The 27,186-nt window shown below is 44.1% G+C and overlaps 1 protein-coding gene and 1 long non-coding RNA gene across 7 annotated transcripts in view; one reads left to right on the top strand and one right to left on the bottom strand.

The window, feature by feature from the left end:
• LARGE1 (LARGE xylosyl- and glucuronyltransferase 1) overlaps positions 1–27,186 on the top strand; it is a 354,153-nt gene that overhangs the window by 224,719 nt on the left and 102,248 nt on the right. The window lies entirely within an intron of this gene.
• LOC141924266 (uncharacterized) lies at positions 804–25,771 on the bottom strand. Its single transcript, XR_012623514.1, has 3 exons — positions 25,218–25,771; positions 4,358–4,448; positions 804–1,128 (listed from the first exon to the last, which is right to left on the bottom strand). It is a non-coding gene; the product is annotated as an uncharacterized LOC141924266 (long non-coding RNA).

Here is a 27,186-nt window from a genome sequence, read left to right as displayed (position 1 = left end):
GGGGTCAAAAAATCCTTTGTTCTACACACACTGCTTCTTTTCTTAAATAGCAAGCCTTTCCTCACTTCCCACTATTGTTTGTGTAAAACAAAAAATCAGCAATCCTTTTTCTCTCTCAGAGTCTGCTGGCAGACTGCTAATGTTTAGTAAGAACTCACTGAAGTGACTGACAACTTTACATTAAGGAGCATTCCTGTGTGTAAACCGCTCAGACCACTGAGGAACTCTACCTTTCTGGTCTGGAAGCTGTCTTTGTTCCAGTAGTACATTTGCATAACATTGCAATTATCTTGGGTGGGGGAGAAGAGTATGCAAGGAGATAACTTTCAAGGTAGGTTGATTTATCCTAATGCTCTTGCCAGTGAGTTACTGCTGGTTTTGATCATTTTGGTTTTTGAACAACAGACTCAATAATCGATTGTAAGAAGTAAACAAAGGGAAGTTTTTTTCCTCTCTTGCAGCAATTTAAAAAAATAATTTTAATGTTTTGTCTACACAAAGATAATTTAATTAAATACTTTAATCCTGACCACAAATAATTCATGTAGTGGTTCAGTGAGAGAAGCCCAGCATTGTCTTGTCATAGAGCATTTACTAATCCTGTCATACTTGCTTGATAATTAATCCCTCAGATCTGTCCTTGCATTAGCTACAGAATTATCTTAGAGGACTTGCAGAAAAAGAGGAGGGCAAACATCCTTCAAATTAGTTAATAATTTATGACTGCTGTTGAGTCAGCCCTCATTCAGTCCTTCTGAAGGGTGAACCTTCCCATCTGTCATGAAATGAAATAACATTAGTACTTTTCAGTTTCTAGAGCTGATCAGAATCTGATAATGATATATAGAAGATCTTTTCTCCACCTCCAAAACAGATAATTATCTGGTTTTAATGCCTTTGTGTCTTAAATCACATCTTACATAAATCTTCATTTCCTTCAGTGCATGCATACTCAGACATTTCTCTTCTTGCAACGTTGATCTTATAAGCTTAAATGGGAAATTATTTTCCTTTCATAGAAAGGCAGGAGCTGTATTCCTCTTCATGTGGTGATAACAAATGGAAGGCTGTCCCAGAATTTGATGTATGCCTTGGAGTTTGTTTCCTCATTCAATTAATGGGCTGAGCCTAAGTGACAGAGTAAGAGCTTTAAATTCAGTCAGAAGGTCACATCTTATTCTAAAAGGAAAGAAACTGCATTTCACATGTTGTATAGAGGATGTTGTGTTCTTTTTTTTGTTTTGTTTTGAGTCTGTATGTACTATTGAAAATTATTCCTACATTTCTTATGCCAGTTTACAAAGCACTGTTGACAATCTATATTTTACAGCATTGAACACAGAGAGAAAATTGTACAAACTAGAAATAAAACAATCTTGTGAAAAAGAAGTTAATTTCTGAAAAACCTTAGGGCATAGGGAACAAGTGTAGGTCCAGGCTAAAAGTAGTGCTAATGAAGTGAGGAGTAAAGAAATGCCCCAGGGCGATGCTTAAACCACTGTAATAGAAGGAGACTGAAACTGGATGAACTAAAATAAGAGTTAATGAGGTTGCATTTGAAAAAAAATCTGTGCACAGATTATTTCACAAGAGTTATTTGGAGCCACTACATTATCTTTCCTTTGTGAAGAGTAAATCCTAGGCAGGTCTGTCTTTTTGGGACTACACAGTTGGATTTTATGAGTGAGTACAATATTTGTGCACCTCCAGGAAAGAATCCTAGAGAAAGATCAGTTTCGCCTTTTAAAAGGGCAGAGGTGGAAGCTAAAGTGAGATACTGAAGGGAGACTTTCATAAATCTACCAGGTTATAGAATCTGTCCTCAATGCTAACAAAGGATTTACCTTTTCTAGAGATTAGAACAGATTAACTGTAAATGTCCCATTTACTGGATGCTTTTGGAGGCATAAACTGATGTCCTGACAATTTTGCTTGGAGTGATTTAAGAAATTATTGACATCATAACTTCATTACTTTTCCATGAGCGCATTAACAGATTTTATGGGGACTCATCTCACTTTCCATTCAGCCACTATAGAGGGCCAGTGAAGAGGGTTGCAGCTAATCCAGATGGCTGTACACTGAGGTGAACTAGGGAGGCAGTAACTCCTGCAATGGGGTGATAATTTCTAAAATTAGTGTGCTTGCTTCTACACCATATATGTGACTGAGGTCTGAATTAATTCTCACAGTGTTAAATCCAATGGAAGCAAGATTTCATCACTAGATTTAACTGGGTCTTACTGATCTTCCTAATACACAGCCGAAATTGTCATCTGCATCACCCTTTTTTTGATTTACTGCCTTTCCAATCTGCAAATGTGTATTAATTTGTTGCTATTTTTCAGTACTTGAAAGACAATCAATCCATTTGTAATTTGCTAAAGTATTAAATGTGTTTCTGTAGTAATTTGTTTTTATTACAGTGCTTAATAGTATCTGCAGCATGTCTGACAAAAAGGTGACATCAGTTTCCTCTGTGTGGAACTACAAGCCGATAAAGGGTCTGTTTTGTGATAATCTGGTGGATTAGGGATTTCTCTTTTTTTCTGTCCAAGGAAGACAGAGAGTGAAGCTCTTTGTTTTGTAATGCCTTTTTAAATGCAGAATAGGCTTATCGTACAGATAGATTGCAGATAATTATCTTATTTATCTCATATACTTGTTCCCTTTTTAAGAGCAAGTACAGTGTGTCATCTAACCTCTGTGGTTATGAAGGAGTAAGTTAGCCAAGTCCATTTTACAGCTTTCAGTTTTTACACTGTTTTCCATCTTGTCCCTAGACAGGTGAAGAGGAAAATAAGTAAAGGGAAATTTACTCATATTTGACTTGCTGTTCTTAGCCTTTTGATTACAGAATTCATTGAGATGCAAGATAGATTCAAAATTCGTAACAGCGTTTTACTGCTTCATAAAAGAAATGTTGCTTACACTTCATACATTAATAGAGGTTAAGGGGATTAACTGATACCATAACTTCCTGCCCTTTGCATGCTTTCCTGCAGTGGTTGCACAGCTGGCTTACAGTATTTTGATGTCCTCAGAATTCTTAATACTTTCATGCCTCTCTCTTGTTTTATTGTGGAAATGTGGTTTATCTTACCTAGACATTTTCAGTATTTGAACTGATCATTTTTATTCTTCTCTTTAGTACTTTTGAAGGAAAGCTTGCACCCTAAACCTTGCTATGAAAATCACTAAAAAAAAAGCAGTTAAATTAGGGCCAGATTAACGAAGGGACAGTGTTGTTTGAATTTAAATCTAGGTGGAGTTTATACATGTGACTAACAAAGCAATTCGCAAAAGTTTTTCCAAGCTGCTGATAGGCACCTTGGTTTTAACCACAACACACATGCACTTCAAGTTTTGCTGCTGTGTCTGCCTACAGATGCTGCCATTTTGATCAAGCCAGACAACTGCAGCTATTTTCACCCTAAATCCATTTGGCATCTTGAGTCTCCTGCACCTAACCTTTCAGAAGGTCCAAACAAATTGACCTCTTTACAGGGGAGGAGTAGGAAGGAGAGTTTGTAGGGTGCTACACTTTACATACTAATGTAGGCGAAGGAGCACATGGCCAGAAAAGGGAGGGCCTGTTTGCATGTTCTTCTTTAGCCTGTAAGGGTTTGAACCATCTTCTCCTATTGCTTAAAAACGTATCTGTAACATCTGGCTGTAGGCAGCTTCTCGGTGAGACCATGCTGCTGTGCACCAGGAATGCAAAATTAATGAGGCAAAATTAGTGACAAAGGAAGGGAAAAGAAGGAGGAATGATCGTAACCCAGTCATTCACTAAAGAGTACACTTCTCTAAGAGAGAAGGTTCTTACAGAAACTTCTTTTACTTTTTTTATTTTCCTCCTTTAGTTCTTTCCAAAAATAGCAAGGTTTGGAGTGCTTTTTCTCACACTGTTTCAGTATTCTCTTAGCCTCTACTAGGTGGATTTCAGAACAGGCAGGTTGTTTTGGGGTGCTTTTTGAATTCCCATACAGATGTGTGTTTCCTTCTTTCCAGTGATTGGCTTTTCCGTACATTTATTTCTGTGGCTAAAAGGAACTCTGAGCTCTTCTTTGCCTCTCAGTTGGTGCAACCACTTATATCTATTGAGTGTCAGTAAACAAACTTCCAAGATTTCTCTGATGATACTTGCTACTGAGGCTAAAGAGAACAGTCTCAGTTGAATACATATATGTATGTCCTCTCTGTTTTGTAAGCACAATGCAGAATACTTCCTTAAAACTGTATACTAGAAAGTTTGTTTATAGACTTCTCTTCTGATATTCTCTCTTTCTATAGCAGAAAAGAACAGTCAACACAAAAGTTTAATCCTGCGTTAACAGAGCTTATCTCAAAGTACCTGTGTGAGAAGTTTGAGCAACGCTTTTTGACAGATGCAGATGACACGTAAGGCAGGCTGCAGTCTGACCAGGTGAAAAGCCCTTCAGCTTCTAGGAAGAGAACCAAAGAGACTTTTCTAAACATTACTGGTAGATTTTTACACTCTTTTTGCTTTTTACCCATATAATGTCAACCTTACCCAGGGAGCAAACTCCCAGTAATGAAGTCTGGGTCTCTCCCCATCTGTCTCACTAAATGCCACTTGGAACAAGCGCCTTTTCATTTGACATTAAAATCAATGAATGAAATATTAGGGGCTTGAATGATATGATGTGCAGAATACATTACGGGAGTTGTGTTTCAGTGGACAGCAAATCTTGTCCTTTCTTCCCATTACCATCAACATATCTACTTAATGAAACTGGCATCTTCTGCTAGTCTCTCACCTCTTTGCTTTTAGACTTCAACTCTTTTGTAACACTTTAAAGTCACACTGGCTCAGGGCTGTGTAATAAAATTCTGCACTCTCTGTGTACTACTGGACTCACGTTTTTCATCTGTTTGTCTCAATTAAAGCCAGACCTGCGTTAACTACATGATGAAACAACAGAGAGGAAGAAGGAGGTTAAGTTAATTTTCATAACACTTGTTTTTATTCCTTTACTCAGTCAAAGAAGCCTTCTTCCTCTTTGCTCTGAGGTTCTTCAGAACAACAGGAATCAGTCAGTGCTAAGCCAATAATCAGGGAAAAAAGAGGAATCACAGAATCATCTAGGTTGGAAAGGACCTGGAAGATCATCTAGTCCAACCATTAACCTAACATTGACAGTTCCCAACTACACCATATCCCTAAGCGCTATGTCATCCCACCTCTTAAACACCTCCAGGGATGGGGACTCCACCACTTCCCTGGGCAGCCCATTCCAACGCCCAACAACCCATTCTGTAAAGAAATACTTCCTAATATCCAGTGTAAACCTTCCCTGGCGCAACTTGAGGCCATTACCTCTTCTCCTATCACTTATTGCTTGGTTAAAGAGGCTCATACCCATCTCTCTGCAACCTTCTTTCAGGTAGTTGTAGAGGGCAATGAGGTCTCCCCTCAGCCTCCTCTTCTCCAGACTAAACAACCCCAGTTCCCTCAGCCGCTCCTCGTACGACATGTGCTCCAGACCCTTCACCAGCTTCGTTGCCCTTCTCTGGACACGCTCGAGTAATTCAATGTCCTTTTTGGAGTGAGGGGCCCAAAACTGAACACAGTAATCAAGGTGCAACCTCACCAGTGCCAAGTACAGGGGCAAGATCACTTCCCTGTCCCTGCTGGCCACGCTATTTCTGATACAAGCCAGGATGCCACTGGCCTTCTTGGCCACCTGGGCACACTGCTGGCTCATGTTCAGCCGGCTGTCAATCAACACCCCCAGGTCCTTCTCTGACTGGCAGCTCTCCAGCCACTCCTCCCCAAGCCTGTAGCGCTGCTGGGGGTTGTTGTGGCCCAAGTGCAGCACCCGGCATTTGGCCTTATTGAAGCTCATACAGTTGGCCTTAGCCCATCGCTCCAGCCTGTCCAGATCTCTCTGCAGAGCCTCCCTACCCTCGAGCACATCAACACTCCCACCCAACTTGATGTTGTCTGCAAACTTACTGAGGGTGCACTTGATCCCCTCGTCTAAATCATCAATAAAGATGTTAAACAGGAGTGGCCCCAAAACCGAGCCCTGGGGGACACCACTTGTGACCAGCCACCAACTGGATTTAACTCCATTCACCACAACTCTCTGGGCCCGGCCATCCAGCCAGTTCTGTTACCCAGTGAAGTGTGTGCCCATCCAAGCCTCAAGCAGCCAGTTTCACCAGGAGAATGCTGTGGGAAATGGTGTCAAAGGCCTTACTAAAGTCAAGGTAGACAACATCCACAGCCTTTCCCTCATCCAATAAGCAGGTCGCCCTGTTGTAGAAGGAGATCGGGTTGGTCAAGCAGGACCTGCCTTTCATAAACCCATGCTGACTGGGCCTGATCATCTGGTTGTCCCGCATGTGTTGTGTGATGGTACTCTGGATGAGCTGCTCCATCAGCTTCCCGGGCACCGACGTCAAGCTGACAGGCCTGTAATTTCCCGGATCATCCTTCTGACCCTTCTTATAAATGGGCGTCACATTGGCCAATTTCCAATCTGTCGTGACCTCCCCGGTCAGCCAGGACTGCTGGTAAATGATGGAAAGCAGCTTGGCAAGCACCCCAGCCAGCTCCTTCAGCACCCTCGGGTGTATCCCGTCTGGTCCCATAGACTTGTGTGTGTCTACGTGATGCAGTAGGTCACTGACTGTCTCCTCCTGGATTGCGGGGGGCTCGTTCTCCCAGTCCCTGTCCTCTGGCTGAGGAGGCTGGATTCCCTCAGTACAACTAGTCTTGTTATTAAAGACTGAAGCAAAGAAGGCATTAAGGACCTCAGCCTTCTCATCACTTGTTACCATGTTTCCTCCTGCATCTAGCAGGGGATGGATACTCTCCCTGGTCTTTCTTTTGCTGTTGACATACTTATAGAAACATTTCTTGTTATCCTTGATTGCTGAAGCCAGGGTAATTTCCAGCTGGGCTTTAGACCTCCTGATTTCTGCCCTGCATAGCCTCACAGCATCTTTGTAATCACTGTGAGTGGCTAGCCCATTCTTCCAAAGGCTGTAAACTTTCCTTTTCTCCCTGAGTTCCAGCCAAAGCTCTCTGTTCAGCCAGGGTGGTCTCCTCTGTCACGGGCTTCTCTTACAGCACCTGGGGACCACCTGCTCTTGAGCCATTAAGACTTCCTTCTTAAAGAGCCCCCAGCCTTCCTGGACCCCTATACCCTTCAGGATTGTCTCCCAAGGGATTCTTTCAAGCAGGTGCCTAAACAAGACAAAGTCAGCCCTTTGGAAGTCCAGGATGTCAGTTCTGCTTAGCCCTCTCCTGGCCTCTGTAAGAATAGAGAACTCTATTATTTCATGATCACTGTGCCCTAGTCGTCCTCCAACTGCCACATCATCCACCAGTCCTTCTCTGTTCACAAAGAGGAGGTCCAGCAGGGCACTTTCTCTGGTTGGTTCTCTCACCAGCTGCATCAGGAAGTTGTCTCCCACACATTCCAGGAATCTCCAGGACTGGTCCCGCTCTGCTGTGTTGTATTTCCAGCAGATGTCTGGGAAGTTAAAGTCTCCCACAAGAACAGGGGCAAGAAATCGTGAGATTTCTCCTAAATGCCTGTAGAATATTTCATTCACCTCTCTGTCTTGGTTCTATGGCCTATAGTAGACTCCTACTACAACATCTGCCCTGTTGGCCTTCCCCATGATTCTTAACGCAAAGACATTCTACCCTATCTTCACTACATTTGTACTCAAAGGAATGTCACTGCTGGGATGGACTTTATTTAAACATCCTAAAACCTTTGGAACTATTCACGCAGACTGATCTGCAAAAAAATGAAGAATGGGTGCTTTTTATTGCTTTTTTCCAAGTTTTACCGGTTTCTCCATCAAGAATATTAACCACTTCATTGTCATGCTAGCAAAATGTGTCATACATGTAGTAAACAGCTGTAAACTAAGAAAGTAAACAGTAACTAATGCTTACTAGCAATCCATGAGACATACCGTACTCTTCAGCCTTGGACCTCAAGGTACTGTGTGAGTGACAGCTTCATAATTTTATCTTTGTGCCAATCTTGACTCTGTAGTATTGGGCACGGTTATTACATACTGGCAAAACTGAGTCAATACTATATATGATTTCAAGTTGAGTTTAGGAGTAGACACATTTTCTCAACCACTTTGCCCTGTAAATCCAATGTCTCTAGAGTAAGGGTTAAAAGACAGAGAAGGACATAGAGAAAGAAGGGTTGTGTTTAAATTTAAGAGCAGTTCTCTGCACATTTATTAGGTATTTGCAGTGCTCCATCTCTTGCTGACAAAATAACTTGCAACACTGTGTCAGGATAAAATTTTCCATTCTGTTCTCCAGGTTGTTCTTTTCTTCTTATAGGCACATCTGCTATTTAGCCTGAGTGCAGAATCATGCCCTACTTAGAGAGGCTGAAGCTCAACAAAGAGGTGACCCATCTGTGATTGCACAGCTCATCAACGTTAGAATGAGGAACAGATCCCAAGACTCTTGAGCTCATCACTAAAGCATGAGGCTTCTAGTGCAGCCACTGTTTTGTCATATCAGGAAGAAGCATTCTGTAGGCTCAAGATGCAAAATGTCAGATTGGTGTTTGGTATCAGAGCTCTATCATATTTCTCAATACAGGACTAAATTGTGCTTATTCATAACATGTGAACAAATGTTTACTGTGTCATCTTGCCATCTGATACCCCTGATGCATAAATAATTCTTAGCTGTAGTGTTTGTGAGCTCTAACCTGTCTGGAAGCCCATAATTAAAAGGATATGGTGAGCTGTTTACATAAACTAATTGTCAGTATGGTAAGTGCCGTTAATAGCATTGGCAAGAAGTGCTAGGCAGGTAGCAGCATCTTACTGCATTCTCTGTCTACTGAAGATATGATTCCTGATTTTTCATCCTGAAAATTTGCATAGGCTGGTAAAGCCACATAGCCAAAGGGAAGTGCAGAGCTTGTTTATTTTTTAACAGAACTGAACCCAACAAAGGGGGAAAATAATGTCAGCATAGTTGGATTTCAACATCATGTACAATAACTTGGCAACCTCTTTCACATTAAGTGGGTGACTACAGCCCTTTTCTAGTAAATATGGCGCTGTTTTTTTCTATTTTGTTTGTTTGGGTTTTTTTAATTCATCACCAGAAAACCAATCCTTTTTACTTTGTACATCTTAGGGGTTTTTCTGCCACCACTTCTAGGACTTCTCTGATGCTCAGAGAAAGTACTTATGATGCATGCCTGCTGATTTCTTGCTTACAAACAATCCTGGTGTGTCCATCGATTTGGAAGATTTGTTCCTTTTAAATAAAAAAGGTTTAATATGTTGCTGTTTATATATGATAACTGCCAAAAAGGATATGAAGTAGGAAGCTGTGCACAGTTTCCATGAACAGTCTCTGAAATATTAGAAAGCACTTACCCTCTGTCTCTAATTTACTATTCCAACAACTTCAAACACTGATTACTGATACCTGATGAAGTGTAGTGAAGCAGTGGTGTTATCCTCATTTTATAGAGCAAAAGCTGAGTTAGCCAACTGCTAACCTCTGTTACCATGGTGTGAATCTAAGTTAAGTTTGTTCAGTTAACGGAGGCAGCTTAAAAGTTTACAACTGAAATGAGAAGCTGCCTGAACGTCAAGAGGAAAGTGAATAGATATGCCTGGAATCCCAAGGGACGTACCCAAAGTAAATCTGTGGCATGGCAGAACATAGCATTCAGGGATGTGGTGAGAAAAATTCAGCCATCAGTGGACCCAGTAAGCTGACAGCTGCTCAAAAGACTAGCTGAGCGGGAATTTCTAAATGATTACTGGCAGTGACAGTTTAGGCACTAGGCTACTAAACAGGACAGTGTCTCTCAGTATCTAGGAGCAGTGCTCTGGGTCTCACAAGTACTGGCACCTGTTCATAGATCACCACTCGCCCCCCCGGTGACCTTGGAAATGTCACTCCATCACCATGTGCCTCAGTGTCTCCTGCGTATGGTCTCTCCTTTCCTTTGTAAAGTGCTACTAATGAAAGGCATTGCATAAGAGTTGAATTACTGATTACTCTGATTGCAGGCTGCTGCTCAGCTCCCCATTACTGAGGTGCATTTCACAGTTGGGTTTGTGCCAACAAAATTGTGCATATCAGGACCTTATCCCCTTTATAAAATTGATACAGCGACAACAGGCAGAGTCACCGTGCATGGACAGTTACTTTGATGCTGTTCGCACGCTCCTCCAAGACAGTTTTATTGCATTATCTTTGGCAACAAAAAAGAAAGCATTTTTTGTTCAGTGATCACGTATTCCTGCAGAGCACAAATTCAAGCCATGGTTTTAATAATTGTATGTTCCTGAAACTCTGAGCGCAATCATTTAAAAATATCTTTTCCCTCAGACCAATACCTGAATATTAGAAGTAGTGGATTTGAATTGACTTTGTTCACAAGAACGTTTTGCTGCTTTCAGAGCAAGAAGTTTTCAATTTTATAAGACTGTGGGGTTTTATATTGAATAAATTAAAAATTAAAAAGGAGACCACGATGAGCAGAAAGCAGTATTGGGGCACGCAATCTTTAAGCTGCCATTGGTGTGAATAAAAAGGTGAGGTGTGTAATCAGAGCAATGAGTACATCTCGCTGACCTCCTGCAGCCTGGTTAGGGGAGAATACCTATCACCAGAAAAAGGGTTCATGTCAAGTCTCCTATGGCTGTTAATTAGATGTCAGTTTTTACTGCTGGGACATTTTATGCTATAAACAGTGACATAAAAACTGAGGTGAGGAAAGACAGGCTCAGCAGCACCTGAAGCTTGTATGGGCTTCTCTTCTGGTCTAGCTTACAATTTCACAACAATTTCAGTGGTCAGGCTCATTCTTCCCCAGACTCCATGCTAGAGCACTTTTCCTGGCAATGGGTTGAACATATTCTTTCCCGCCAGGTATAAAACAAACAAAAACCTCTGTGGATGTCCAGATCGTAACATCTTCGCATTCTTCTTAAGTTGCTGGCAACACAGGAGCCCTGTTGTCATGGGCTCACAAAGCCTTGCCATTGTCACAGAAAACCTCAAAAAGTTTTGTTCCAAAGTGAAAGGTTTTTTTCTACACTTACTCTGTTGTGCTCAGCTGCTGAGAATCCATTTGCCTGAAATTCTGCAGATGAAAGTGCTGCAAACTTTAATGACAGATTTGCTAGCTTTGCTGTAGTTTCTGGGCTTCTCACTGTCCTCTTCATTTTTCTAACAAGCTCCTTGGAGGAGAGGAGAAGATGCGCAGAAACCAATATACTCTCTTCTTTTGATTGATTTCATTCTTTCATCTTTCCTTATGAAGATAAATCACAGATTTAGCTCTTTACCCCAACCTTTCTCAATCCAATTCTGTGTACTTCATGCTCTTGATAACTTTTGTGTATGACTGTGCCTTTTGAATCCACTTTTGAGTCCACTAAGAAGGGCTAATGACTGTTGGGAAACAGCAACGTACTTGATGGAAATGAGATATCCAATAAAAAAATTGAACTTGCATGAGAGGCATTTTTCCCTGAAACTTGACTTTTCCACATGTAAAAAATACGTTCTTCACAGCAGAGACTGCCTTTTCCTATACCTGCCTGTATATATACAGTCATATCAGTATATATTTATGCATGTATATATGTGCATGTATAAGTGTATACGCATGTGCATGTGTGCATACGCATATAATGCATACATCTGTTATGTGTGTGCACACCTGGTAAAGAAATGCACAGTAGAGGTTAAGGTATTCAGTTCTGTTGAACAAAATGTATCCTCTACGGTACAGGCATATGAGAAAATGTCATACTGTGTTTCTGGGGAAAGGCAGATCTGTGTTACAGTGCACGCCTGTGGTGGATTAGTCCCTGCAGGGGTCTGAGACCACGCGGCCGCTGCCCGTCCCCACAAAGGGAGTGAAATACAAAGCCCCGGGGTTGAGATAAGGAGAGGTTTAATACAACAGTGCAACAGTGCAACAGCAACACAACAAACAACAACAATAACAGTACTAAAAATGAATACAGCAAGGTATGTACCGATACAGCAGTGAGAGGAGTGGCTGCACAAACGCACACACTCACTGATTCTTCCCACTTCCTCGCCGATTCTTCCCGCACTTAGGCACCAGGACGCGACGTCAGCATGGTATATGAATAACCCGGCTAGAGCTTCCCCCCCACTGCTGGGGAAACTTAACCCTATCCTAGCTGAACCAGGACATAATCCACCCCTTTATTCTATACCATCTGCGTCACGTCCAGGTGCCATTTAGCAATGAGCAATAACAAAGAAAAATTAACAAAAGCACAGTATAATTCATGGTGTCTTTTCACCCACTATCAAGTCCCCTTGTGGTACGCATCGGACTTCTCCATTCTTCTGCGTCACTCACCAGGTGCACCCACATCCTTGAGCAAAAGCAATCCCGTGGATGGGTTTGCCTTTGCCTGGTGCAGGACTAACCCAGACCATTTTTCTCAGCACATCCCTCATGCGGGGGACCACAGGGACTTTATCCCCGTCTACAGCACATGGAAGTTTTGACTAAGCCGGGCCAGCTCGATTGGCAGATCCTCTTGTGTTGACTAACCAAGTGGCCTTTTTCAGATGTGTGTCCCAGTGTTTGAAGGTTCCACCTCCCATTGCTCTCAATGTAGTTTTTAACAGTCCATTGTAGCGCTCGATTTTCCCAGAGGCTGGTGTGTGGTAGGGGATGTGGTAGACCCACTCAATGCCGTGTTCTTCTGCCCAGACATCTATGAGGTTATTTCGGAAGTGAGTCCCATTGTCCGACTCAATCCTCTCTGGGGTGCCGTGTCGCCACAGGACTCGGTCTTCAAGGCCCAGGATGGTATTCCGGGCGGTGGCGTGGAACACTGGATAAGTTTTGAGCCATCCAGTGGTTGCTTCCACCATTGTGAGCAGGTGGCGCTTGCCTTGGCGGGTCTGTGGCAGTGTGATGTAGTCGATCTGTCAGGCCTCTCCATATTTATATTTCATCCATCGATCTTCATTCCGCTGGGGCTTCACCCGTTTGGCTTGTTTGATCGCAGCACACGTCTTACATTCGTTGATGATCTCCGCGATGGTGTCAATGGTGAGGTCCACCCCTCGATCTCGAGCCCACCTGTATGTTGCATCTCTGCCTTGGTGGCCCGAGGTCTCATGGGCCCACCGGGCTATGAACAGTTCACCTTTATGCTGCCAGTCCAAGTCCACCTGAGCCACTTCGATCTTAGCAGCCTGGTCCACCTGCTGGTTGTGTTGATGTTCATCAGTGGCCCGACTCTTGGGTATATGGGCGTCCACATGGCGCACCTTCACAAAGAGGTTCTCCACCCAGGCTGCAATATCCTGCCATACTTTGGCGGCCCAGACGGGTCTGCCCTTGCGTTGACAGATGTTCTGTTTCCATTGCTGCAACCACATCCACAGGGCACTTGCCACCACCCACGTGTCAGTGTAGAGATAGAGCCTCGGCCACTTTTCTCGCTCAGCAATCTCCAAAGCCAATTGGGTAGCTTTCACCTCTGGCTTGATTCACCTTGACCCTCAACAGCTTCAGCGGTTCGTTGTGTGGGATACCACACCGCAGCCTTCTATCGTCGATGTTTTCCCACAATGCAACAAGACCCATCAGTGAACAGGGCATATCGCTTCTCCTCCTCTGGCAGCTCGTTATATGGTGGGGCCTCCTCAGCACATTTCACCTCCTGTTGTGGTGACATCCCAGAATCTTTGCTCTCTGGCCAGTTTATGATCACTTCCACTAATCCTGGGGGGTCGAGGTTCCCTATTCAAGCCCATTGTGTTATCAACGCAACCCATTTACTCCACGTGGCATCTGTTGCATGATGTGTGGAGGGAACCTTTCCTTTGAACATCCATCCCAGCCAGGAGGAGCTGTGTTTCAGTGCCGACCACTTCTGAGGCAGCTCAAACTCCTTCATATGCTGCCAGTATCTCCTTCTCAGTCAGTGTATAGTTAGCTTCAGAACTTTTATATCCCCAGCTCCAAAAGCCTAGAGGTCGGCCTCGGGATTCCTCATGTGCTTTCTGCCAATGGCTCCAGGTAGGGCCATTCTCCCCGGCTGCGTTTTAGAGCACGTTCTTAATCTCCTGGCCTGCCCGGACTGGCCCGAGGGCCACTGCCTGGGTAATCTCCTGCTTAATTTGTTCAAAAGCTTGCTGTTGCTCAGGGCCCCATTCAAAATCGTTCTTCTTGCAGCTAACATGGTAGAGAGGGCTCACAATCAGGCTGCAGTTTGGGATGTGCATCCTCCAGAACCCCACAGCACCCAGGAAAGACTGAGTCTCCTTTTTAGTGGTTGGTGGGGCCATGGCTGTTATCTTGTTTATCGCCTCCATTGGGATGTGGCGACGCCCATCTTGCCATTTTATTCCTAGGAACTGAATCTCCCTTCCAGGCCCCTTAACTTTCTGTGGCTTGATGGCAAAACCAGACTTCAGGAGGATTTCAATTATCTTCTTTCCTTTCTCAAAGACTTCCTCAGCTGTGTCCCCCCATACAATGATATCATCAATGTACTGCGGGTGTTGTGGAGCCCCACCTTTCTCCAGTGCAGTATGGACCAGTCTATGGCAAATGGTGGAGCTGTGTTTCCACCCCTGGGGCAATCGATTCCAGGTGTACTGGATACCCCTCCAAGTGAACGCAAACTGTGGCCTGCACTCTGGTGCTATTGGAGTGCAGAAGAACGCGTCAGCGATGTCAGTCGTGGCGTACCACTTGGCTGCCTTCGACTCCAGCTCATACTGGAGCTCTAGCATGTCCGGCACTGCAGCACTCATCGCTGGTGTAACTTCATTCAGGCCACGGTAGTCCACGGTTAGTCTCCATTCGCCATTAGGCTTTCTCACTGGCCATATAGGGCTGTTGAAAGGTGAGTGAGTCTTGCTGATCACCTTCTGGCTTTCTAGTCGACGGATCAGCTGATGGATGGGGACCAGGGAATCTCGGTTAGTACGGTACTGCCGCCAGTGCACCGTCTTGGTAGCAATTGGCACTTGCTGCTCTTCAACGTTAAGCAACCCCACCACCGAGGGATCCTCTGAGAGGCTGGGTAAGGTGGACAATTGCTCAATCTCCTCCAGGGCTGCTACACCAAAGGCCCACCGGTACCCTTTTGGGTCTTTAAAGTACCCTCTCCTGAGGTAATCTATACCTAGGATGCACGGGGCATCTGGGCCAGTCACAATGGGGTGCTTATGCCAGTCCTTCCCAGTTAAGCTTACTTCAGCTTCTAATAGGGTCAGCTGTTGGGATCCCCCTGTCACTCCGGAGATGCAGATGGATTCAACCCCACTGTGGCTTGATGGCATCAGTGTGCACTGTGCGCCAGTATCTACCAAGGCTTTATATTGTTGTGGTTCTGATGTGCCAGGCCATCGGATCCACACCTTCCAGTAAATCCAATTATCCCTTTCCTCCACCTGGATGGAGGCAGGGCCCCTCTAATCCTGCTCACCATCACTCACTTGATCTAAGAGTGACTCCTGCAAGAATGACTTCCTGTTCCCCTGAAGAGGGTCAAGCATAATGTTGGCCAATCTATTCTGTCTGGGGGATTTCCGACTGGACACTGGAGCTGCATCTCTCTTGGAAGACTCCCCTTTCATGGTGGTCTTCCCTTTCAGCTGCTGTACTCGTGCAGCTAGGGCAGAAGTGGGCTGTCCATGCCACCTCGTCATGTTTTCCCCATGGTTGTGCAGGAAGAACCACAGGGTGCCCCGTGGTGTGTATCTTCCACTGCCCTTCTCTTGGGTGGGGAAACATCTGTTTCTAATGGCTGAGACATTGGCCTGTGCAGGTGGAACATAGGACATGTCCTCTTCCACTTTCTGGAGCCTCTGAGACAGTTCCTCTACAACTGAAACCCAGGCATGTTGGGAGGAAGGGACATTTCCCTCATATTGCTAGAGCTGGCCAATCACTTCATCCACTGTTTGAGTCTGGGTGTCTCGCCACCAGGACGCTACTGCTAATGCTTTGGAATGTGCCTCTGGTCCATTTTGCAGGAACTTCTGCCACATCAACTGAGTGCAAGGGGCCTGATCTGGATCCATTGGTGACCGCTCATCATTCAGATCACCATAGACCATGTCAAACACAACCAATTCCCTGAGGTTCTGAATGCCTTTCTCCATGTCGGTCCACTTGTCTAACTGACATAGAACATCATCCTTGTAGGGGTACCTCTCCCTCACAGCGAGCAGGAGTCGCCTCCAGAGGCTGAGGGTTTGAGCCTGTTTTCCTATTGCCTTGTCAATACCAGCCTGCTTGGCTAAAGGTCCCACCTGCTTGGCCTCTCTCCCCTCCAATTCGAGACCAGCAGCTCCACTATCCCAGCATCGGAGCAGCCAGGTGCAAATTTGCTCTCCTGGAAGGCGGCTGAAATCCTTCCGCATATCTCGCAACTCACTGAGGGATAGAGATCGGATGGTTACCTTGGGCTCTTCCTCCTGCTCTCGTGATGGGCCTGGTTCATCATCACCATGTACACTGCGAGGGGATTTCTTGGTATATTTGGTTTTCCGTATTGGGGCGACTGACATTGGTACTGCTTGTCCCTCTGGCCCAGCTGCTGTGCTGGTGGAGGCGACTGGTACTGGCACTGCCTGTCCCCCTGGCCCAGCTGCTGTACCAGTAGGTTCACTTTCTGATCCTGCAGCCGATCCTGCAGCCCTTTCTCCCCCTTGAGGGCAGTGAACAGTGTTAAAGATGACACGGTAAGCATGGGCAAGCCCCCAGCACATCGCAACAACTTGTGTGTCGCGGGATTTGTCAGATTGGCAACACACCTTTTCCAAACACTCCATCAGTTTCTCAGGACTCTGCATTTGTTCAGGAGTGAAATCCCAAAGCATTGGGGGTGACCAGGCACTTGCCCATCTTTTCCCACACACCTTGCCATTTATAACTATCTGCCCTCGGGGCAGGTTTCCAGGTGGTGCTGTTATTGGAGAAGTACTGCATGGCCCAAAACAAGATCAGGCAGACATTCAGACAGCATTGTGCCACGAACACAGTGGCCAGGTTGCCCAGGGATAGCTGAAACTCTCAAAAACCGAGAGGATCTCTTCCCCTGGCTCACCCATAGAGGGGGTGAGACCCCTAACAAAAGCCCAGGCAGCAAACAGGTACCGGTTCAACTCCACAAGCAGTGATACAAGCATATTATAAGCAGTCAGTAGCCAGTACAGCAAAACAAGACCCCTGATACATTTTCCACCAATAACAAACACCAGCACTGGGAACACACAGTGGATATAAGGATTAATCCAGCCCCACCACGCAAGCAAATTAGCCAGCATTGCAAACCTTTCTTATCAAACAATACAAATAAAAACAGAAAAATTGCACCTAACACACATTCTCCTTTTGTCCTTATTTCAGACCTCTCGTGCCCCACATTGGGCACCAAAAGTTGTGGTGTTTAGTCCCTGCTGGGGTCTGAGACCACGTGGCTGCTGCCCCTCCCTCACAAAGGGAGTGAAATACAAAGCCCCGGGTCTGAGATAAGGAGAGGTTTAATACAACAGTGCAACAGCAACACAACAAACAACAATAATAATAACAACGATAAGAGTAATAACAATGAACAGAGCAAGATATCTACTGATACAGCAGTGAGAGGAACGGCTGCACAAACGCACGCGCTCACCAATTCTTCCCGTGCTTGGGTGCCAGGACGTGATGTCAGTATGTTATATGAATAACCCGGCTAGAGCTTCCCCGCCACTGCTGGGGAAACTTAACCCTATCCTATCTAAACCAGGACAACACCCAAGATTTCATGTGCATATTTTACACTGGATTCATGGTAAAATTTCTATAAACTGTATAGAGAAAAGTGCTGAGAGTTTTTGTGCTTGAAATATATTTTCAGAGGTAACTCAGGGCATTAGTTGCATGAGAAGACAGAGTATTTTTTAGAGATAAGAATCATCATGGCAGTAGAAGAGAAGAGTGAGAACAGGAGGAAAAATGAATTGATATAGATAGTGCAAGAATTGCACAGGGCATCAATAATGAGGATGAAAAGCTTGAACTTGACCATGATCTGAAGAGGTGCATGAGAGACGTGGCAAGAGAAGTGAAAGATTTTAGCAGCCACATATTTTGTATGAAACAGTGCAATATCAGGAATGGGAAGGCCATAGAGAAAGGGTCAGTCACTCAGGGAAGACTTAACATGAAGTGCAACACTTTCAGCTGGTATCAGTCAGCATAAGTACACTGATTTCATTGAAGTCATGAAGATTTATACCAGCTAAGGATGTGGCCTCACACATTTCGGAAAGGAAGGGTGTCTTAAGCAGGTGTTTGAAGGATAAAGAAAAGTAAATCAGGAGAAGGAAAGAAGAGGGAAAGGACATTAATGAAAGATTTTTAACTCCGAGTCATGCAGAAGGTAACTCAGCTTCATTGTACCCTTATAGATTCAGCTAGTCCTGACTCTATTCATGAGATTTCATACTCGCCAATTTAGAAATGTTCCGGCATTCAGAATATGTACCTTTTCCCCTCTTCCCTCCTGTCACCTTTTTATTCTCTTTCTGTGTCCCATTTTGGGAGCAGAACTCTACAGTTCTCCTGATTTCTGCCAAGCTTGAATCTTAAATTCATGTTGAGTCCTTCTCCTCTTCTTTCAGCATACACTGAATACATGCATTGCTCTGGCAGTATTGGCTGTGGCTCCAGTATTCGTGTCTGTATTAACTTCCTAATGATCTAAGCCATAGCTGTTAAAGTAGTTAGAAGTAGCAAGAACAGAGTTCTGCTCTGTTCTCATTTAATAACCTCCATAGTGTAGAAGTTGCTTTCTTCCTATGTTTTTAAAGGCTGAAAAATACTTTGCACTTCATTTTCACTTTTGAGGCCTGTACCAAATACAACTAAACCTTGTGAATGTAACAGCCAGGAGAGCTGTGCTTGAAACAGATCTCTCCTGTGATATCAGCTCACCCTTTGGCCATGGACAATCAAAATGTGGCACCCCACCCTTCTAACATGCCTTTTTATTTTCCCTTTCCGGAAACGGCCTGATGTCCTGAGGACCACAGAAAATGCAACTCACACAAAGTATTTGCTGTGGGCCCATTGCTTTTATTGTGATTGCAGTGGAGTGTCACAGTAGAGACGGACACGACAAACATCAGATTGTGTAAAATGGTCAAAATGGCTACAATGGCTACAAAGGCACCTTTATTGTTCTAACAAGCCTTTTTATAACCTTCTTCAAAGTAGGTGTTCATGCAGGATTGGTTTACTTTAGTAACTAACAGTTCACGATTGGGTGATAGTTTCTCAACTGAGTCATCAGGACAGTTCCTCTTATCTTAGTTCTCTAATCTTGTTTCCATGGCACTTCTCGGGACTTTCTGGCCTCTCATGGATACATTGGAATCTTGTCAAGGTTAAATTCTTCTTCAGTTAGACTAGAGGCAGACCTGCTGCCTCCCCCGACAATTCCCCCTTTTTGTATTTGTGCTAGAAATATTGCGAGAGCAATCTTCTGCAGGGCCCTTTGCAGAAGACTGACAAGACAGGGCAACATTAAAAGCACGGTCACAATTATCAAGATCACTACCCCCACAGTTTTGACTAGAGATATCAACCATCCGGAAAGTCCCCAACCTTTAAACATCCTTGTTAACCAATCTAATCCATCATCTTCTGTTAAATGCTTGACTCCATCCTTTAGTTGCTGTATGCTTTTGAAAATAGATTCTGAGTGGTCAGACAAATTCATGCAACACATTCCATCAAAATCTTCACATCCATGTCCTTGCGCTAGAAGCAAAAAGTCAATAGCAGCTCTGTTCTGTAAAGTAGCATGAGTAACACTATCAACATCAGTTAAAAGGCCACTTAAAGCTAAAGAGGTAGCATTAGTTTGTTTGCTAAGCCAGGATCCCAACTTATTAGAGTTCTTAGGGCATTTGCAACGCCAACTCCTGGTGCCAATATGGAGGCTGCTATGATCTGGCCTGGATTCCAGAGTTCAATGTTATCTTGACAAGAACTGCTAAACTGATGAACAGTCCTTTGGACTCGCTTATGTTTTCGAGTCATATTCAGAATCATTGACACATTTGGTGTTAATAACGTGAGGCGTCCAAGGCTATATGGGCCTCCATTCAGTTTAGATGGAACGCCTCCCCAGGCACTATCTCCACAGATTAAAAACACACCGGGAGGTAATACAAGAGGAACATCAGAAGACCTTGAGATGTTAGTCGAGGTATAATTGCACCAAGCGGTTGAGTTATGATAAGCAGCATTAGTTGCATTCACATTTTGCCCTCTCCGTGCAGAAGTATTATAAGAATAATTAAAAAACACACAAGCATCCATTATGACAGAGCCTAGCAACTCTAGTTCTTGGGGTTCTTGCGTAACCTGTGGAAGGTGACTATATACATCATCCCAATTTTTTGGAGAGTTGCAAAGAGAGAAAGGCTGAAGGGTTTGTGAGATTGGCCATGTGTCTACTGGCAATCCCACCAAACACGTGGAGAATGGATTTTCCGGGTTCGCAGTAGAGAGGCACAAGGCTTCTTGATGTGTCATGTTTGCCAAAGTTACCCAGACATTCTGCTTGGGTTGTGGAACTACCTATCCTTCACCCTGATGCAGGTTCCAGCACAGGCCGAACACACTGAGCAGGAACCCAGCGAGGGCTGGCATCTGTAGAGACACAAGCATAACTCCTGCCCCAGGTTAATAGCTCACATGGTCCACTCCACTGGCCAGTAATTAGATCCCTAACATGCACTTTGACGCCCTTTTGCAAATCCTGTTTTGAAAAAAGAGAAGAGAAATGCTGAAAAAAGAGGAGGTAGAGAAGAATTATCCCCATAATGGAGAAAGTTAAGAACATAAACTGCTTTATCCAAACATGCCTGTGGTGGTTCCCCAATCATTCCCCCTTTTTGTTTTTGAAGCTGCCGCTTCAATGTGCTATGTGCATGCTCAACAATTGCTTGTCCTGTCGGGGAATGGGGAATTCCTGTAATATGAGTAACACCCCACAAATTAAAAAATGTTTGAACTTTCTGTGAAACATATGCTGGGCCATTGTCCGTTTTAATTTGGCGTGGCACCCCAAGCATAGAAAAAGCCTTTTGGAAATGTCGAATTACATCTTTTCCTGTTTCTCCATTATGTGCTGTTGCTACTAAGGCGTGAGAATAAGTATCAATAGAAACATGAACATATTTCTGTCGGCCAAATTCATTTATATGAGTAATATCAGTTTGCCAAATCTGTAAAGCCTGCATACCTCTGGGATTAGTACCAAAATACACTGGTGTGTGAGTTCCTTGGTAATCAGGGCAGGTAGCTACAATGGAACAAGCTTCAGTATGAGACAAACCGAACTGCTGTCGTAAAGCTCGATATCCTTGGTGAAAAAATTGATGTGATAATACAGCTTGTTGCTTTATGTTAGGAACAGTACTCAGAGTCATAGCAGAAACAAGAGCACCCGCTCTGGCATTACCTTCTGTATAAAATCCTGGTAAAGTAGTATGACTACAGATGTGCATGATAAAATAAGGTTCTGTCCGTATTTGGATACTTTTCCAGAGTTCTAGAAGTACATCAAATAATAATTGATTGTCTGACATGGTCAAAACTACTTTGTCTAGTCGAGAAACTAAGTTAGCTACATACGCTGAGTCAGTTACAATATTTACAGGAGTGGAAAAAATAGAAAAAACAACAGCCATTGCACGCAGCTCTACTACTTGTGGAGAACCATTTTGATATACTACTTTGTTGTTCCAGTTGTTGTTTTCATACCATACTACTGCTGCTTTACCTGTTTTTCCTGAGCCATCTGTAAAAACAGTAAGGCCATTCACTGGTTCTGGTTGGCTTAAATTTTTGTGACCAAATGGTACTTCTCGAGCAAATTTCAGCAGTGGGTGTGATGGCAGGTGATATGATATCTGTCCCTGAAAGCCTGCCATGGCTGCTTGCAGCTCATAATTATTCACCAGACACCATTCAAAATACCAATTTTGAACAGGTAAAACAATCGTAGCTGGGTCACGCCCTGTTAGTTCTGTACATCGTTTTCTGGCTTTTATGATTACATCAGCAATAAGCTCAAAGAGTCCAGGAGCAGTTTTTCGTGGTCAGAATGATGGAAACATCTATTCCAAAATATGTAATGGGTCGTCCCACTCAGAATTCCACTGCACTAAAGCACCAAATGGCACAGTTCTGTCAATTAGTACAAAGAGTTGTACCAATTGAGACAGATCTATTAGAGAAACAAATTTCTCTTGTATAGATCGTTCCACCATGTGAATTATACTTAATGCTTCCTCAGTTAATATTCTGGGTTCTGTTGGATCATGGAATTTTTTAATAATTCCAATAAAGGTTGTAGTTGTGAATTGGTCAGTCCGAGATAGGGCCTAATCCAATTCAGGGATCCCATTCATTTCTGTACATCATTAAGGGTTTTAACTTCAAGGTTAAGTTTCACAGATTGAGGCATTACCTGCTTACCTGTAACTGTCATTCCGAGATATTTCCAGGGTTCTACTTTCTGCACCTTTTCAGGGGCAATAACTAATCTATATTGTTGTAAAGAATCTCTGGCTAAATTCTCCATGTCATTCAACTGCTCCTTGCTGTGTGATGCTAACAGGATGTCATCCATGTAATGGTAACAATAACTGGTAGGGAATTTTTCCCTTACAGGTGACAAAGCTTGTGCCACAAACCATTGACAAATTGTTGGTGAATTTTTCATGCCCTGCGGCAGAACTCTCCATTGATATCTTTTTGTGGGTTCTGCATGATTGATAGAAGGCACAGAGAATGCAAATTTTTCTTTGTCTTGAGAGGCTAATGGTATTGTAAAAAAACAGTCCTTAAGGTCCATGACAATGATTTCCTAATCTTGAGGGATCATGGCAGGTGAAGGCATGCCTGGTTATAGAGCCCTTATCGTAGCCATGACAGCATTGACTTGCCGCAGGTCATGCAAAAATCGCCATTTTCCTGATTTCTTTTTTATCATAAACACTGGAGTGTTCCATGGGCTCTGAGAGGGTTCAATGTGTCCAGCAGCTAGCTGTTCTACCACCAATTCTTGCAGGGCCTTTAATTTGTCAGTTGGTAGGGGCCACTGATCCACCCACACAGGGTTATTCGTTAACCAAGTTAAAACAAGCGTGGGTTGTCTAACACCCTGCAGCACAGTGGCCCCCGTTAAAAATATGTGGTAATTCTCACCCCCCATTGTGACAAGCAATCCCTCCCCCATAAATTGAGGGCAGCTGCCATCACTTATGGTTTGATGACTCCTTGTTGACCCTCAAGATTGGTAATCAGAACTGCTGTGGCTGCCGTCCTTGCTCGTGCGGATCCTCCCAGCCCCACTACCCCTGCGTCTGCCGCCACCGTGGGACAATTAATTGGCCAATCAATATGACATAATAGTTACGTCCTCTCCAGTGTTCAGGAGTCCACAGATTGTAGTAGAAGGAGGAGAACTGTCTCGATTGTAGATGATGCACTTCATGGACAGACGATGTGTCTCAATGAGTTGTGACCAAAAAGCCATCAGCGCCCCGGTCGATCTAAAGTTGCTATCCCCACAAAGGCGCTGCTTTGTTTTTGGAACACAACTCAAAAAAGGTACAAGTTGAGCAATGTGAGTGTCTTTTGGAGTCGTTACAGGTGGATAAGGAGTAGAAATCATAGCACAAATTTGTCCAGTAAAATCAGCATCAATAATTCTAACATGCACAATTAATCTATTCAAAGTGTTACTAGATCTTCCAACCAATAGAGTACTTAGACCTCATAATTTCATCATCTTTTTCAATGTGGTGAGTCCCACCTGTTGAGACTGTTCCAATATAATAGGGGGTCAAAATGCCTTGTAGTTGAGGATTACTAAATGGCCCTTCACTAAGCAAAGCATCCTCTCCAAGGCCTAGCCTCGGGTCATCCTGTGGGAGTCGTAAATTATTCTGTGCGGCTGCGCATGCCAGCTGCCTTCAAGTAGATTGAAACACTTCTAATTGCACGGGCTGAAACAGCACTTGTGCAAGATGCGTAACGTCATATGGACACAGCAGATCTGTGCTGATTATTCGAATAAGTTGCATCACAGGAGAATTGATTCCAAATTTCTGTGCTTTATTCTGCAAATCCTGCACCACTTTCCAGCTGATTGGATTGTGCTCATTGTGCTGGTTTGTGCCTGCAGCAGCTTTGTAAACAGGGAATGCACCAGGAGCCTCTGCTGCTATATCTACAGGCTTTGGACATGCCGGGGTTGAAGAGTACAGGCTGAGGCGTTCAACCAGATCCCAGTTGCTAGCTTCGGCAGCATACTTCCTAACTCCCTCCCAGAATCGATCAGGGGATCTTGAGACTATAGTTACTGTGGATGGAGGGAGAGTCCATGGCTGGGCTTTTATCACTATGGGTTTATCTGTAATATGCAGAGTTCGCATAGCAGCAGTTAAAGCTTCTTCTCCCTCACTTTCATTTTCGCTCTCACTTTCCGGCTCTGGGCTCTGTGTTATTCGCCAGAGTCACTGTATTTTCCTCCTCGGGGAAGGGGGGGGGGGGGGGGGGCGATGGAGTCACCCCTTCTGCTGCTGCGCCGCTAGGGGCCGCCGCTGCACCGCTAGGTGGGGGGGGGGCCCTCATCGCCCCGCAAAATATTTAATGGCGGAGGAGGAGGAGGTGGGCGAGGGCGTGATCTGCTTTTGCCCGTGAGGGGTTTCCTGCCTGCTGTCGCCGACGCTGAGGCTTCAACTTCATTTGCCCCTTGGCCACAATCTCTCCCCTTCCTAACATTTTCTGGTTTCTCATCTTTCTTTTGCTCATCATTTGCCTCACATTCTGCTTTCCATTCCTTCAGGGTCTCGCTTAATAGACGCCATGTGGTTGCCAACTCACATGCCTCTTTTTGTCCTTTAGAGACGTCATCCCATATTTTCAATCCTACTGCTTGCCATGCACTCACACTGAATGCAGTTACTGTTGTGACTTCAAAGCCTTGCATCTTACTCCATATCAAAATCTTTTTCAGGCTTTGTTCTGTGGTTTTAACACCTTTTCTTTTTAATAGGGCTTTCCAGGTAGACAAAATCGTCTCCTTTTGTTAATTGCTGCCCCATAATTACAGTCCCATTCCTGGTCGCTCACCTTTTTAGGTGTCGAAGTTCAGGTCCAGACCAAGCAGATTCCCTCTGCTCTCAGCTTCACCGGGCTCCGTCTCCGCAGCTCTTCCCGCTGCCACTATACTTCTCCGCAGCTCTCCCCGCTGCAGAATATGTTACCTTTAAATGATCACTTCGCCCGGTCACGTCGGGGTCACCATTTGTCGCAGTAGAGACGGACACGACAAACATCAGATTGTGTAAAATGGTCAAAAAGGCTACAATGGCTACAAAGGCACCTTTATTGTTCTAACAAGCCTTTTTATAACCTTTTTCAAAGTAGGTGTTCATGCAGGATTGGTTTACTTTAGTAACTAACAGTTCACGATTGGGTGATAGTTTCTCAACTGAGTCATCAGGACAGTTCCTCTTATCTTAGTTCTCTAATCTTGTTTCCATGGCACTTCTCGGGACTTTCTGGCCTCTCATGGATACACTGGAATCTCATCAAGGTTAAATTCTTCTTCAGTTAGACTAGAGGCAGACCGCTGCCTGGAGTCATGTGAAAGGCACTGTAGTCTTTAAGACACACATACACAAAAAAAAAAAAAAAAAAAAAAAAAAGACTTCCACTAAAGATGTTGAAAGTAGTTGTAATAACTGTGATTTTTTTACTACTATTGTTATTGTTTGTAATAGCAAAATACCTCAAGGCAACAGCTGAAGTTAGGGTCCTTTGTACCAAAGACTCTAGAGAAGATAGAACTCTCTAAAACTGGGAAATCATCAGGGCAGTATAGGAAAATACTGTTCACAGACACCCAGATTGTACTGGGCACAAGATGAAACTAGCAGATACCAGACAACATAAATAAAAGCTGATACTTCTTCAGATGTGTCATGTGCCACAAGTCACTGGAAGCTGGAGGACCACCATTAAAAAGTGCCACCATACAGCTGCGCTGTTGTGCTCCATACTGCACAGCTGCTACTCCCTGCTGCTGAAGACGCAGTACTGTGCTGGATGGAGTTTCAGCCTGGCCATATGCAGCTGCTGTTATGCTTTCAGTAGAAACTAGCACACAGTTACTACCTCAGAGGACTTATATTTGCAATATGGGAGAGGCAAAATGGAAGAGGGGTAAGTAGATACTGTTAGCCACATTTTTATTAAGGGAGAATTGAGCAAGAGGCTGATATGTGACCTGTCCAGTGTCACCCAAGAAATCAGTATCAGAACTAGGAGTTGAGGTGATATCTGGAGTCCCCTTCAATGCCTGAATTAGAGTATCATGCTTTCCCCAACGTTAGCCAGCAAAAATCTATAAAGTGAAAACAGAATTGAAGGCATTGGGTTGTCAGGCTGAGAAGTATCTGGTTTTCCATGGAAACCTCTTCCCAGCGACAACTCAGCTTTTGCAAGGAGAGAAGCACTTCTCATCGTGTGAAAGCTGTCAGGGAGCTGTACTGTGCAAAATGCTGTAGCTGTGCAGCTGCCTTCTGGAGAAGTCTCATCCTGCAGCCAGGCAGCGTACAGCCCCGTTCCCAACAATCCAGGTGTAATTCTGCCTGCTCGGTAATTTTTCACCATGGTCATGCCAGGATCATAGCCTTGTTTTCTGTTGTCTGGCTGTTAGTGGTGATGCATGAATAAGTGAGAAGGCAGCTTCATTTTCGTAAGCTAACTTGTGCCTGGAGTAACAGAGAGTGAGTGCGTGCGTTTAATCATAACTGCAGGGCCAGAGCAGAAAACTATGACAGAGCTTTTGCTGTTAGTGATGGTATTTTATTATAATAACTTTTAGGAAGAAGAAACAGGCAGCTCAGAATGCTGAAAGATTGAAATTCATTATGGTAGCCACTGTGTTCTCAACTGCTAGAAGAATAACTCACATAACTTTTATGCTTGCCTTTTACAAAAGGCTGTGATGGGAAGGAACTCCAGTCTCTGTCCTCAGAAAATTTGAACTCAGATTGCAGTATGATCAGAAGTGAAATGAATCTGGTGAAAGTTT

This window comes from Strix aluco, chromosome 5 (assembly GCF_031877795.1).
Source record: "Strix aluco isolate bStrAlu1 chromosome 5, bStrAlu1.hap1, whole genome shotgun sequence".
Lineage (NCBI taxonomy): Eukaryota > Metazoa > Chordata > Aves > Strigiformes > Strigidae > Strix > Strix aluco.
Note: the sequence above shows the minus strand (reverse complement) of the source record. Positions and strands in the feature narration are given on the sequence as shown.